A 12,151-nucleotide genomic window follows, 5' to 3' on the forward strand; every position below is an offset into this window, starting at 1 on the left:
TTATTCAAGCCTAATGAGGATAAATATAGAAAGCAGGCTAAGCTCAAAAGGATCATTATCTAGTCAAGTCATTCCTGTATTCTTTAAAATTGGCCAGAAGCATATATAATTGATGCAATTCCTTTCTACCCAGATCATTAACTAACACAGTGAGTGACTAATAATAATACTGTATGTAGTCAATGTTCAAACAAAAGAAACATCAGTGCTACTTTCTCACGCATAGAATTTTGAGAGAAATATATGTCAGGCTTATGTATGTGAAGCAGCAATCTATTGTAAAGGGAATAGATTAATTTAGCAAACAACTATTTACTATATGGCTATTTAACTTTTTGCTTGAATAGCTCTCCACACAATTCTAGTAAAAGGGAGAAGAAGTAAAGAGCAATTGAAAGCAGTATACCAACAAATTCATTTTTGCTTTAAATAATTTGCCCCAGTCCCTGAGGTACCGGTCTCGGTCTCGGTCTCCCATTCAGGAGATCAAAATGACCACCAAATCATGTGGTTTCCCCTAGTCAACAGGAATCTGCAATAGATGATGTTGTAGCTTCCAATTGGATGACTAAAGATGCCATCTTTAAAAATCAAGGAAGAAAACAAGCAACTAAAATAGTATGGGGGCTATGCACTAAGCTCCGAGCTTTCGCGCTGGGCTGAAAAAAATTAGCACGTCCGATAAAAAATGAAGCCGGCGGCGCGATTCACTAAGGCCCTCAGCCCATTTCCTATCGGACGTGCCCAAAACTGGCTTATCGTGCGTGCAAGCTTTTTTCCCTCTGCTATCGCACTCAAAGTTCACGTACGCTACCTGATAGGAAAAAAAGCCGCACGTTACATTTGCATAGGGGATACCGGCACCCCATAAAGGGGCCTGTATCTCCTGAACTAGGGGGTCCTCGGACCTGAAACCAATGCGGTTCAGCTCAGGAGACCCCCTGCACATCTACACTAGTATTAAAACATACATAAAAATAAACAATAATTCATTACCGTAGCGGCTATCCGCTATGGTAATGAAGCTGCTTTAATGTATTTTAAATAATAGTGTGCGGGAGCAGGGGGTCCCCTGAGCTGAACCGCATTGATTTCTGCCTCAGAGACCACCTGCTTCCCGAGTTACAGGCCCCGGTATGGGGCATCGTGTGCCAGTGCCACCGCCATCTTTATAGCGTCCAAGACGCGATGTGGGCTCTATAAAGATGGCGTCTGCACTGGCACCGATGCCCCAAACCGGGGCCTTTAACTCGGGAAGCAGGGGGTCTCTGAGGCAGAAATCAATGCGGTTCAGCTCAGGGGACCCCCTGCTCCCACACACTATTAATAAAAATACATTAATGCAGCTTCATTACCTTAGCGGATAGCCGCTAAGGCAATGAAGGGGTTAAGGCACATTAGCATGTTATTGGGAACAATTGCCCCCAATAAACAACACACATCCCCCCGCCCCCTAACACATACAGTACTGTAATGGGCAAAATTACTATTATCCACATATGGATAATAATGCATTTGCCCATTTTAAATACATATAAATGACAATAAATACAGTCAAAACATTTAACACTTACGTTTTACAGGCACCCACGATGAAGGCCGTCTTAATCCTCATCTTCATTCTGCCCATGCCCCTATGATGCTGCAAAACATGCACAACAATTACAATAGCCAATGTAATGTCCCCTAACCCCTTCATCACCATAGCGGTTATTAACCGCTACAGTCATTAAGGGGTTAACCCACCCTCACCCACCACTCGGGAGGCCTACATACCCTCCCACTCTAACCCCCAAACCCGTGAGGCCTAACCACCCTCACCCACTACCCACATGGGAGGCCTACCCACATACCCTTGGGGCCAATACACCCCACCCCCCACCCCAACACACACAGTACAATAATGTGCAAAATAACTATTATCCAGATATGGATAATATATTATTTGCCCATTATGAAACACATAAAACATCCACAAATCAAAACATGAATTTTTAATCTTAAAACCACCACATTGCATGTTAAAATAAATCCAGCAGCCATTGTTGGTACCCCACTTGGTACCCCACATTGGTACCCCACTTGGTGAGCCGGGGACACCCGCCGGCCTGTTGTATGGGTTTTGCGCATGCAAAAAGGTAAACAAAGAATTTTTTCTAAGTCCTGCTTTTTTATCACCAGCCTTTAGCTGGTGAGCTTTATTCAGCGCAACTTTCACGTACGATCAGTTTGCGTTGCTTTGTGAATCCCGCAGAAGGGCAGGATTCAGCGCAAACAGCTGATTGTACGATCAAAGTTGGACTTAGAAAAAATTTCAAGAAAAAGCCAGTTTTAGAGCGCAAAGTGCCTATTTGCGCGGCTTAGTGAATCGCGCTCGGCGGAACTTCACGTTCTAAGAGCACTTTGCGCTCTTAAAACTACTTATCACTGCTTAGTGCATAGCCCCCTATGTTCCTCAGGAACCAAGGGGTCCTAAGAGCTAAAAATAGTTCAGGAACACTACCAAGTCCAAAATCTGTCAAATTAACACTCAATGCCCAATATGAGTGGGATTCCTATCACATAAATGCAGTGGCCAAATGAATTTGATTTAATTAAAATATACACTGTTATTCTGATAAAAAGAAAACAAAACATCTATAGTTGTTTAATACCTAATTTTCTTAATTTATCAAGGGATATGTAAATCTAAATACCTGCAGCTGCAACTGCCGGTTTTTGACCGCTTGCCTAATCCATGCCCGCTTGCCTAATCCGTACCTATCCATGCCATAAGATTTCTGTAATATTCACGTAAATTAGCCGTCATTTTACCGTGATGTGAAAAAGTGCAGAAATTGAAATTTAGTGTTTTCTGCAATACCATCCAGAAACTCAAATCGGTGATCGCGAGTTATTGGGGATTAACAATCTAATTGCAATGCAACCTGTCACTTCTTCCCATTCATGTGCGCACGATCCAATATCACACTGATATTTGGGACTGAATTGTATGTACTTCGTGTATTTAATTGAAATCTAAGGAGTAAAAATGTGGGTCTCCAGAGCTGGTATTGTGTATCAGCTCTGGAGACTCCCGGCTTCAATCCGAGGCACGAAAAGTAATTTTTTTTCTAAGTCCTACTTTAAAATTCCTTCTCGCCACCCGGTAACTGAGTCCTCCCCACAAACAAGGCGTGGCCGCGAGGCCAAGGTGGGAATTGATATAAACGCCACCCACAGCAGTGTTTGCGCATGTGGAGTGTAGATTAGTCGAGGTAGCCAGTTCGGGATTGGAGAGTAAAGAGTAGTGATACTTGCCGAGGTCGGGGTTGGAGAGTAGCGGATCATTGCAATTACTATTAGCCGTGGTGTGTATTGGAGAGGTAAGAGTAGTCGTGGTATGTTGCAGAGATTCGGGTTTGAGAGGTACGGATTGTCGTTGGTAGCCGGGGTCAGGAGTCGAGAACAGCGGAGTCCAATACAAAGCCGGGTCAGGAACAGAGAGCTAGGAACAGAAAAACAAAACAAGACAGGACTGCGGAGGCAAGGAAGCAGTGAACACTAAGCAATATAGGTTTATGCTTAACGTAGTGGATAAGGATTGGAATAAAGATTCGCTAGCGTCCAAAAAATGCACCACCAGCTCACCGAGTGGAGGGCTAAAAAACTTTATTAAGACTACATAAAATAGAAAAAGGGGACAAACAAAAAACTAGTACATACAACCCTACGCGTTTCAGGCTCCTTAGAGCCCTTTCTCAAGGGGGATAATGGGGACTGTGAGTAGATCTCATATATATTGCCCCTCCTGTACAATTAACACGCAGCTGGAGTTGATCAACATAATATTAATTAACAAACTTTAACACCTTGTATACCTGATGACACAGATATAAAGTCTTTGTAAGATGTTACAAGATAAGTGCAAAACATTATCTAACAGTCCAAAATAATAAGAAGATGAATGAATTCATACAATCATTTGAAGGGATAAAAAATGCAGTGCATATATCTAAAGATTCACTATGTAATAAATTAAAATCTAGTGGTGATAAAGGTTATAAAGAGACATGGCATAATCAATGAACAAAAGGGGAGGGGGGGGGGGGTTGGCTGGCTGGAATAAATGAATAACAAGGGGTAATCGTATCAAACATATGATATCAATGTAAATTAACTAATTAGTCTATTATTGTCTCATCATCATGAATGATAACTTTGAAATAAAAAACAAGATTACCCGACGATGTTACTAACAAAAACAGATGTTGAAAGATGAAACCATATAATAACATGGTTAAACAGTTAAGGATTCAATGTATTAGCGTTCCTAAGTAGTAAAAGTTTTAAAGAAAATATTTAAGATCCCATTCTGTATTCAACCCTTTTGGAATTAGTGTATCAAGTGTAAAAATCCAGTGGGCCTCCCTACGGTAAAGTGTGGTAATTCTATCTCCGCCTCTATAATGTATGGGAACTTGTTCGATGGTTACAGTATGCATCTAAAGTTAGTGAGAGACCCATCTTGGCATACACTAAAATGTTTTGATACCGGATGTATCTGATCTTTTTTAAGGATTAGTCGCATATGTTCCAGAATCCTAAGTTTGAACATGCGTGTCGTTAGACCTATATATTTCTTGTGACAACCGCAAGTCAGCATGTAGATCACAAACTCTGTTCTGCAATTTTTGAACATGGAAATGTTATAAGATCTAGTATTGTCAATGTTCGTAAAAACTGCAGATTTAGTGACATATTTGCAAATTTTACAGCGCCCACATGCAAAACATCCCCTTAATCTAGGGAAAATTTCTTTTTTTGTAATTGATATATATTTTTTGATTACACTTGGAGCTACTATGTTTCCTATTGATTGTGAGTAGCCGTGGTCTGTATTGGAGAGGTAAGAGTAGTCGTGGTATGTTGCAGAGATTCGGGTTTGAGAGGTACGGATTGTCGTTGGTAGCCGGGGTCAGGAGTCGAGAACAGCGGAGTCCAATACAAAGCCGGGCCGGAACAGAGATCTAGGAACAGAAAAACAAGACAGGACTGCGGAGGCAAGGAAGCAGTGAACACTAAGCAATATAGGTTTATGCTTAGCCTATTTCGCAGTGGGGCAGCTGAGCAAAATAGGAGAGAGCAACCAATGAGGCAGAAGGTGGTGTGGAGGCGCGTCAGCAACGGTGTCTACTATTGGCCATTCCGGTGTGAGAGACAGGTGTGGGGAGGAGCTCCGGTGATGTGTGATGACGCGGACCTTGCATGCGCTGATCGTGTGCCACACGTGCGCGCTGCGCACAAACGATGCCGCCGCGTGGGCGGATTCCGGAAGCAGGACCGGAGACAGATGCATTAAGAAACACGTGAGGTGTGCGCCCAGTATTTCGACTGATCCCAGGAGAAGAGGTGCCATGGATTACGGGTGGAGCGGGGGTCTGATCACGGATTGGGGTAAGTGGGGTACGCACTAAGGCTGACGTGCCACACGTATCCTTACACAACCTTAGTGTGGCTAGATGAGATCTGTGATGAGCTCACTATTTCAAAGCTCCGATTATCTCATTGGAGCTACTAGAATAGCGTGATCTTAGAAAAAAATGCGAGCTGAGCTGTTTGTCAGCTCCCGCACGATGTGTTTGGGCATGAGCGAGACCGCTCGGGGAATGCACTCCCCTTACGCGTTTGGCAACTCATCTGAGCTTTCTGAATAGCAAATATACCAAATCATACGGGAAGTGCTCAAAAAGCTCAATGAGTTAGTTATCGAAGCTACTAGAATGGTCCCTATAGTCTCTTCCTCCAATTTTAAAATATTCTTTTATTTTTCGTCGAACTGGCTTGCTCTTGGACGTCTTAGCCTGTAAAGAAAGAGACACTATTAAATATTAATAATCGCACATGCAGTAGTAGTGAGCTCCGCATGCGTCTCACTGTGTAGCCTTGTTGAAACGCATACAGTAGGCGCATCACAGTATTTCTGCTCATGCGTGTCACTAGGGAGCCTGGTTGAAACGCATACTTTATGCGTGTCATAGCATTTCTGCACATGCGTGTCACTGTCACAGCTTGCGTATACTGATCTGTGTGGTTGATTTCAAGTGCTGGTTTTATAACGTGTGCATTTAGACCTAGAAGGAAAGGGAAGTGCTGTGTATAATAGTGTTTACTAGCAGGGGTGGCTGAATTTGGGGAGTGTGCAGTGGGTTAATTTATTTTTAAAGTGTGTGGTAATTGAAGCCTGTAATTGTTTTCCCCTTTCTCCTGCCTGAGGTAGAGTGGTTGTGGTTAGTTAATTGCTAACCTAACACACCTGGTGGGTGTCCCTATTTAAACAGAGGCTTCTAACAAATTCTGAGCTTGTGTATACTGATCTGTGTGGTTGATTTCAAGTGCTGGTTGTATAACGTGTGCAGTTAGACCCAAAAGGAAAGGGAAGTGCTGTGTGTACTAGTGTATTCTGATATCCTGTAATTTTTTTCCCCTTTCTCCTGCCTGAGGCAGAGTCGGTGTGGGTAGTTAATTGCTAACCTAACACACCTAGTGGGTGACCATATTTAAACATATGATGTTGAAACCTATTTAAAGAGGCTTCTAACGAATTCTGAGCTTGTGAATACTTATCTGTGTGTTTGATTTCAAGTGCTGGTTGTATAAAGTGTGCCGTTAGACCCAGAAGCAGTTTGAACAAGGAAGCGGTTAAACGAGGTATAACCTGTAAAACAAATATGTATGTGAGCCATATTTTTTCAGCTACCTGGGATCCAAAAAGTTGATTGCTAGCTGACTCCTAGCGCAAGTTAGCCACTTAATTGGATGGGCTGTGATGTGGTCTGCGGTTTAACCTTGTTCCCACGCCAATATGTTCAGATTAAGTGGCTAACGAAACCTGTGGATAAATTTTGACAGAAAACCACTTCAGCTAGACCGCAAACCACTTATCCAATTGACTTTGCGGTTTAGAGGTCTATGGGTTAGGAAGTGATATCTGTACTTCAAAGCGGCCACCCAGGCAAAGACACGCTTCTTCACATAGCACTAGAGGCTCCCCCTTGTGTCACAAATAGAGTAGGCACATTTTCATTCATTCATTTCCACAGCAGCTAGCGGCTAAGCTGCAAAATAGGGACAATAAAGGTAGTGTAGGGGAAAACATGTTATGATGGGAACAATAAAGTCTAACCCCTTCAGTCCCAACAGGGATTAGGGTTAACCAACCAGGCATAATACCTTTATTATTGGCATGGTTAACCCCCTCCCGCCACAGACACCTTCTCAGGAATACTTCAAATCCTGATGTTTTGTCTTCTTTCTCTCTTTTCATCGTCTTCTTGATCTTCTTTGAGGAGTTGGATTTCTTGTTTTAGCTGCAGAATTTCGTCATCAGCATCTGCCTGCAATTGTAGGGCTTCGTCCATTTTAATTTCTAAATCTGTAGTTCTTTGGGAAAGTGCTGAGATCTCATCTTTAATCTCTTTAACTGCCTCGTTTAGTTTGGTCTGAAAAGATGTCTGCATAGATTGTTGAATACTCCTGAACAGGTTGGCAAGATAGAACTTCGTGACCTCGCCTTATTCCCCTTCTTTCTCAGGGTCTTGGTCTGGAGCTGTGCGTACTGCCAGGACCACGCGGGCACCCACTTCTTTATTTTCGGCCATTAGTTGTTTCCCCCAAAAGAAAGTTGTAAACTCCTGTGTCGTAGGCTTTTTGAACTTTATGGACATTGTTGTTGCGAGCATCTGTTTCCGGAGAACGTATGTCCGTGTTTTTGTCAGTTCAGAGTTTTTTTCTCCTCTTAATATTTTATCTTGGAGGGTCCAAACATCTCCCTCATTCGTGGTCCATGTCCGTGGACACCATCGGAAGTCTCCCAATTAGAACATTTAAAACATTCTTGATAATATGTAGTTATTCAGTGTTGCATTTACTGAGTCTTTGTTTTCTCCGCTGCTGATGGGGCTACTATGTGTTTATAGCCTAGTGGTGAAGGCATATATATTTCCTTATAGTTGTGGCACCTTAGAAGGGGTCAGGCTCTTTCTATCTTTATGTGATAAAGTTTTAAAGTGGCTCTGTTTTCCGGAGTTAAGGATTTCTTTGTGTGGTGGCTGTTTAGTTATTTCCTTAGGTTTGATCTGTAACTAAGGTTAGTTTGACACGACCATAAATCCATACTGACTATTACTAATCATTTTGTTTTCCATTTGGTATTCCTGAATTTTATCCCATATTAAACATTCAAGAAACTTCAAGTAGGTTCAGACTTCAGAGGCGGTGACCAGGACATTTATACAATGCAGGGATACCGGTACACCCTAAAGTGGTCTGTATCTCAGGAAGCAGGAGATCTCCATAGCTGAAATCAATTGGGTCCAGTTCCAGAGACCCCCTGCTTCAACCATACTCTATATCCAATATTTATTTTTAAGATTCATTATCTTAGTGGCTAACCACTAAGTTAGTAAAGGAGTTAACCCCTCCTAACACCCACCCGCCCTTCCTCCAAACAAACATATCCACCCCCTCTAAACTAATGTACACTGTCCCTATTAGACAAATGTGGTTTGGGGCAATAACCAAAATAAAATATACATTTATTGCAAAAAAACAAGAAACATAAAATCATTGATTGTTATTTACTGTAGGATGGAGGAAAGTAAGTGCCAAGTGCAAAAATTGAAAAATACCTGCAATTAATCACTTTAAATGTTTCCCAACTGACTGAGAGGAAAGTAGCTTTAACTGTCATGGGAGACCAGGTATTTACACCTTTTAAACCAGGATCATAACATTGAGCAAAACAAGGAGGTAAAACGTCATTTATTTCGTTGAAACAGGTGTACACACAGTGGATTACAATATACAAGAGAAAAGACACACTTACTTGGGGTCTGAGTGAAAAAACTAGACTTTCTTAACTTCTACAGTCCATGAAACAAAGTTTGTAGTTGACCGGGACTTAGCCCAAGATGTCTTGGAACCCAAATTGGCATGGAATTCAACACGAAACCGCTGTACAAGCTCCAGAGCCTTGAAATAACTGTACCACAAGTAAGTGTCAAACATCCTGGAATGCAAAACAACTTAAATCCCCAACCGCGACTGCTACATTAAATTCTTAGAACTTGGTCAGAAAAAGTCGGGACTTAGAAAATTTCTTGATCTTATATTTCAGAAGCCGGCTTGCAGCTATTTATCTTGGAGCATCTTTTGGCGGATTCAAATTTGCCACTGCTGTCTTGGCGCTCAAAGTCCTAGAGAATCTCTACACCGCATTGGCTGCTGGCTTTCTTATAGTATTTCAGTCCCATTCATGAAATACTCCAACCAGTCCGAGAGTGGGAGAATTCCTAGCAGCCAATCAGAGACTTGCCAGTCTCCTGAAGCCAGGCAAGAGTGGATTCAGAATCTGACAGAGGCATGAGCCAGCTTGGCACCTTTGCCACTTGTTAGTCAGAAGCCACCCGTGGAGTTAGGCTTCTCAAGGTCTGGGCAAATGGTAGTCTGATGACTTCCATTCTGCCCAGGACGAAGGCATGGCATTCACACCTTGGCAATCTCTGTGGCTTTCAACTTCGGGACCCGAGTAGACTTAGTAGTGTGAAGGTAATAAAGTATTATAAGAAACTATTCGTCCATTTTGTATGCACTCCGCCATATTGAATCTGCTTTAACTGCAAGGCTTGGAAATAACACAGTATGTTTTTATATAAGCTAATAAGTCTCTCTCTCTCTCTCTTTCTGAGGTGAATCGAAACTCAACCAGGAGCCTTTTTGCCAACTCTCGGTTTCCTGTAATTCAGCTGGTCTACAGAGAATCGAAACTGAAACTTATTGTCGGTCTACAGAGAATCGAAACTGAAACTTATTGACTGCTATATATTCTGTAATACAGATACTCGGCACGGCAGTCTTGACTACGGAGCCTGAGGAAACTGATACATGACTCTGTGTCATTATTGGGATCTGGGGTGCACCCAGGCTTGTGTTATACTAATTTGGCAATCCACATCTGAGCAGAGACCCTCACATGAGAAGGGAACCTCAACAGTAGCACCAACTTGGTAGCCAATTGATCGCTCGTAACCACGACCTTTGAAATCCCCAGCTCATATTCAGTGCATAAGCATTTACCATTATACACAATGTTAAAATAAAAATATTTCACCATTTCTTCTAAATCCCCCATTCACTAGGTTTGACTGAAAAGATGTGCGCGTTCAGTTTCAGCGCTCCTAGACCTTCCTATAAGAAAATGTTGGGTGGGGTGGCCAGCAACTCTAGACCCATTCTACACATTCTGACAACACTTTTACCGCAACCTCCCCACCCCCCTACCCCCTGAAACCCATAGTCTGTGAATCTCCACTGGTTAGCACTCCTGGAAAGATAAAACACACATCAATTATTTATTGCAATACAATCATATACATTTCATGTACCTCAACGGGGTTCAAGAGCTGACACTCTAAATCACCCAATGTGGCTGAGAGGTAACCAGTCAGGCATAATACCTTTATTGATGGCCTGGTTACCCCCTCACCGTCACATTAGCATTTTATTTTCTTAAGCAAGGGTATTGAATCAGCAGTAACACAGCAGGTATCTTGTAAAATCACTCAGAGAAGCCCTATAACCAAAACAAAGCAGACTAAAGAAAATGAATACATGGAAGCTATGGTAATTTGCTTTTTTCCTTGATAATGGCAAACACTACATGAGATAGAAACCCCTAGGAGTTTGACTTTGAACAGTATTTTCCCACTGAAGACATTAAAGGAATTATACTTCATTTGGGTATATCAAAATAAGAGTTTAAGAACTTTTAAACTTTCAGAATACCTGTAATAATGTATTTTTAAAGCTACATTAGATAGAATACAAATATTTCAGTTAGCCCATTCCATATTCTGTACTTAAATCATGCACTAAGGCACCATAAATAAATGTGAGAAAAAATACCGCGCACCAATTTGTGATATTGTGAAAAATATTCAGATATACTATTAGAATGTGGGCTACTGTAACACACGCCCAGAAGCCTCTATGTGACAAAAACCAAGAAGCATTAGATATATAGAATGCGAATTCGTGATGAGAAATACACTAATAGGGATAAACAGTGTTACATTTGTAGCGTGATATAAAATAGAATCAGATAACCACAAAAACTTTGAAGACTATGGGAGTCTGCAGCTAGACCATAACAAGATGGCTCGTCCTCTCAGATGCTAATAGAAATAAAGAAAAAAAGACAGTGCACAACTCTCAGTGTAGTAATTGAAAAATTCAATTGTGGTAACAGCAGGTGAGTATAGCACATACAGTACAACAATTAAATCCTTTAACTGCATGTCATGTTATGGGTACGTTACCACATTAGCACATAGCCTCTCCCACGTCCATGGCAACCACCGACAGTGTTCCTTTGATTGGGTAAGCAGAGGGGTTTTAAATTTCCTACAGCCTGGATCCCGAGCATCATCTGCTGTAGCGCCAACACCTTCTCTGTTGTGGAGGCCTGGCGTGTCTACAGTTTCAGCGGCCGTTATCTGAACATTTACCTGGGTACATTTTTACGTTGTGCCACGTGTAGGTTACCATATATTCTCGAGTTTTGCCGCTGCAGACATAATGGCCCATCGTATTAACACAGCAGGGGTCCCTGCTGTGTGAGTCCTACCGGGGTCTGCTTTTCTGTAATAGACGCACAGTAAGAAATAGGCTGAATCAGTAACTCTAACTGTGTGCCTCTCACAGGCAATCGCAGGGTTTTTATTTAACTGTCTATGATGCACTCCTTCATCCCCTGTGCACCAATATCTTTGGAGGAACCTGGCTTTTCCTTTTTGGAGGTTGAGTGGTCAAGACATTTTTCATTTTTTCATTTTTTCTATTTATATTTCATATTTGTATCATATATTTTTTATTGGATTTCTTATATGTGTTTATTGTGCATGTTGCACTGTGGCATTCATATGTTGCTCCAGTCACTGGTCCACTAGAGTTTCACCAATTATAAGAGTTTGCATTTTTTCCACCACTGGGTGGTGCTGTAGTATCATTCAGGTAAGCGCCAGTCAGTCTAGTATCTGTATTCACCTTGTCCTCCATTGCCAGAAAGCATACAGAGCAAAATACATTCTAATGGCCCCTAACCCCTTAATCA

The sequence above is a fragment of the Ascaphus truei genome, chromosome 7 (genome assembly GCF_040206685.1).
Source record: "Ascaphus truei isolate aAscTru1 chromosome 7, aAscTru1.hap1, whole genome shotgun sequence".
Classification (NCBI taxonomy): Eukaryota; Metazoa; Chordata; class Amphibia; order Anura; family Ascaphidae; genus Ascaphus; species Ascaphus truei.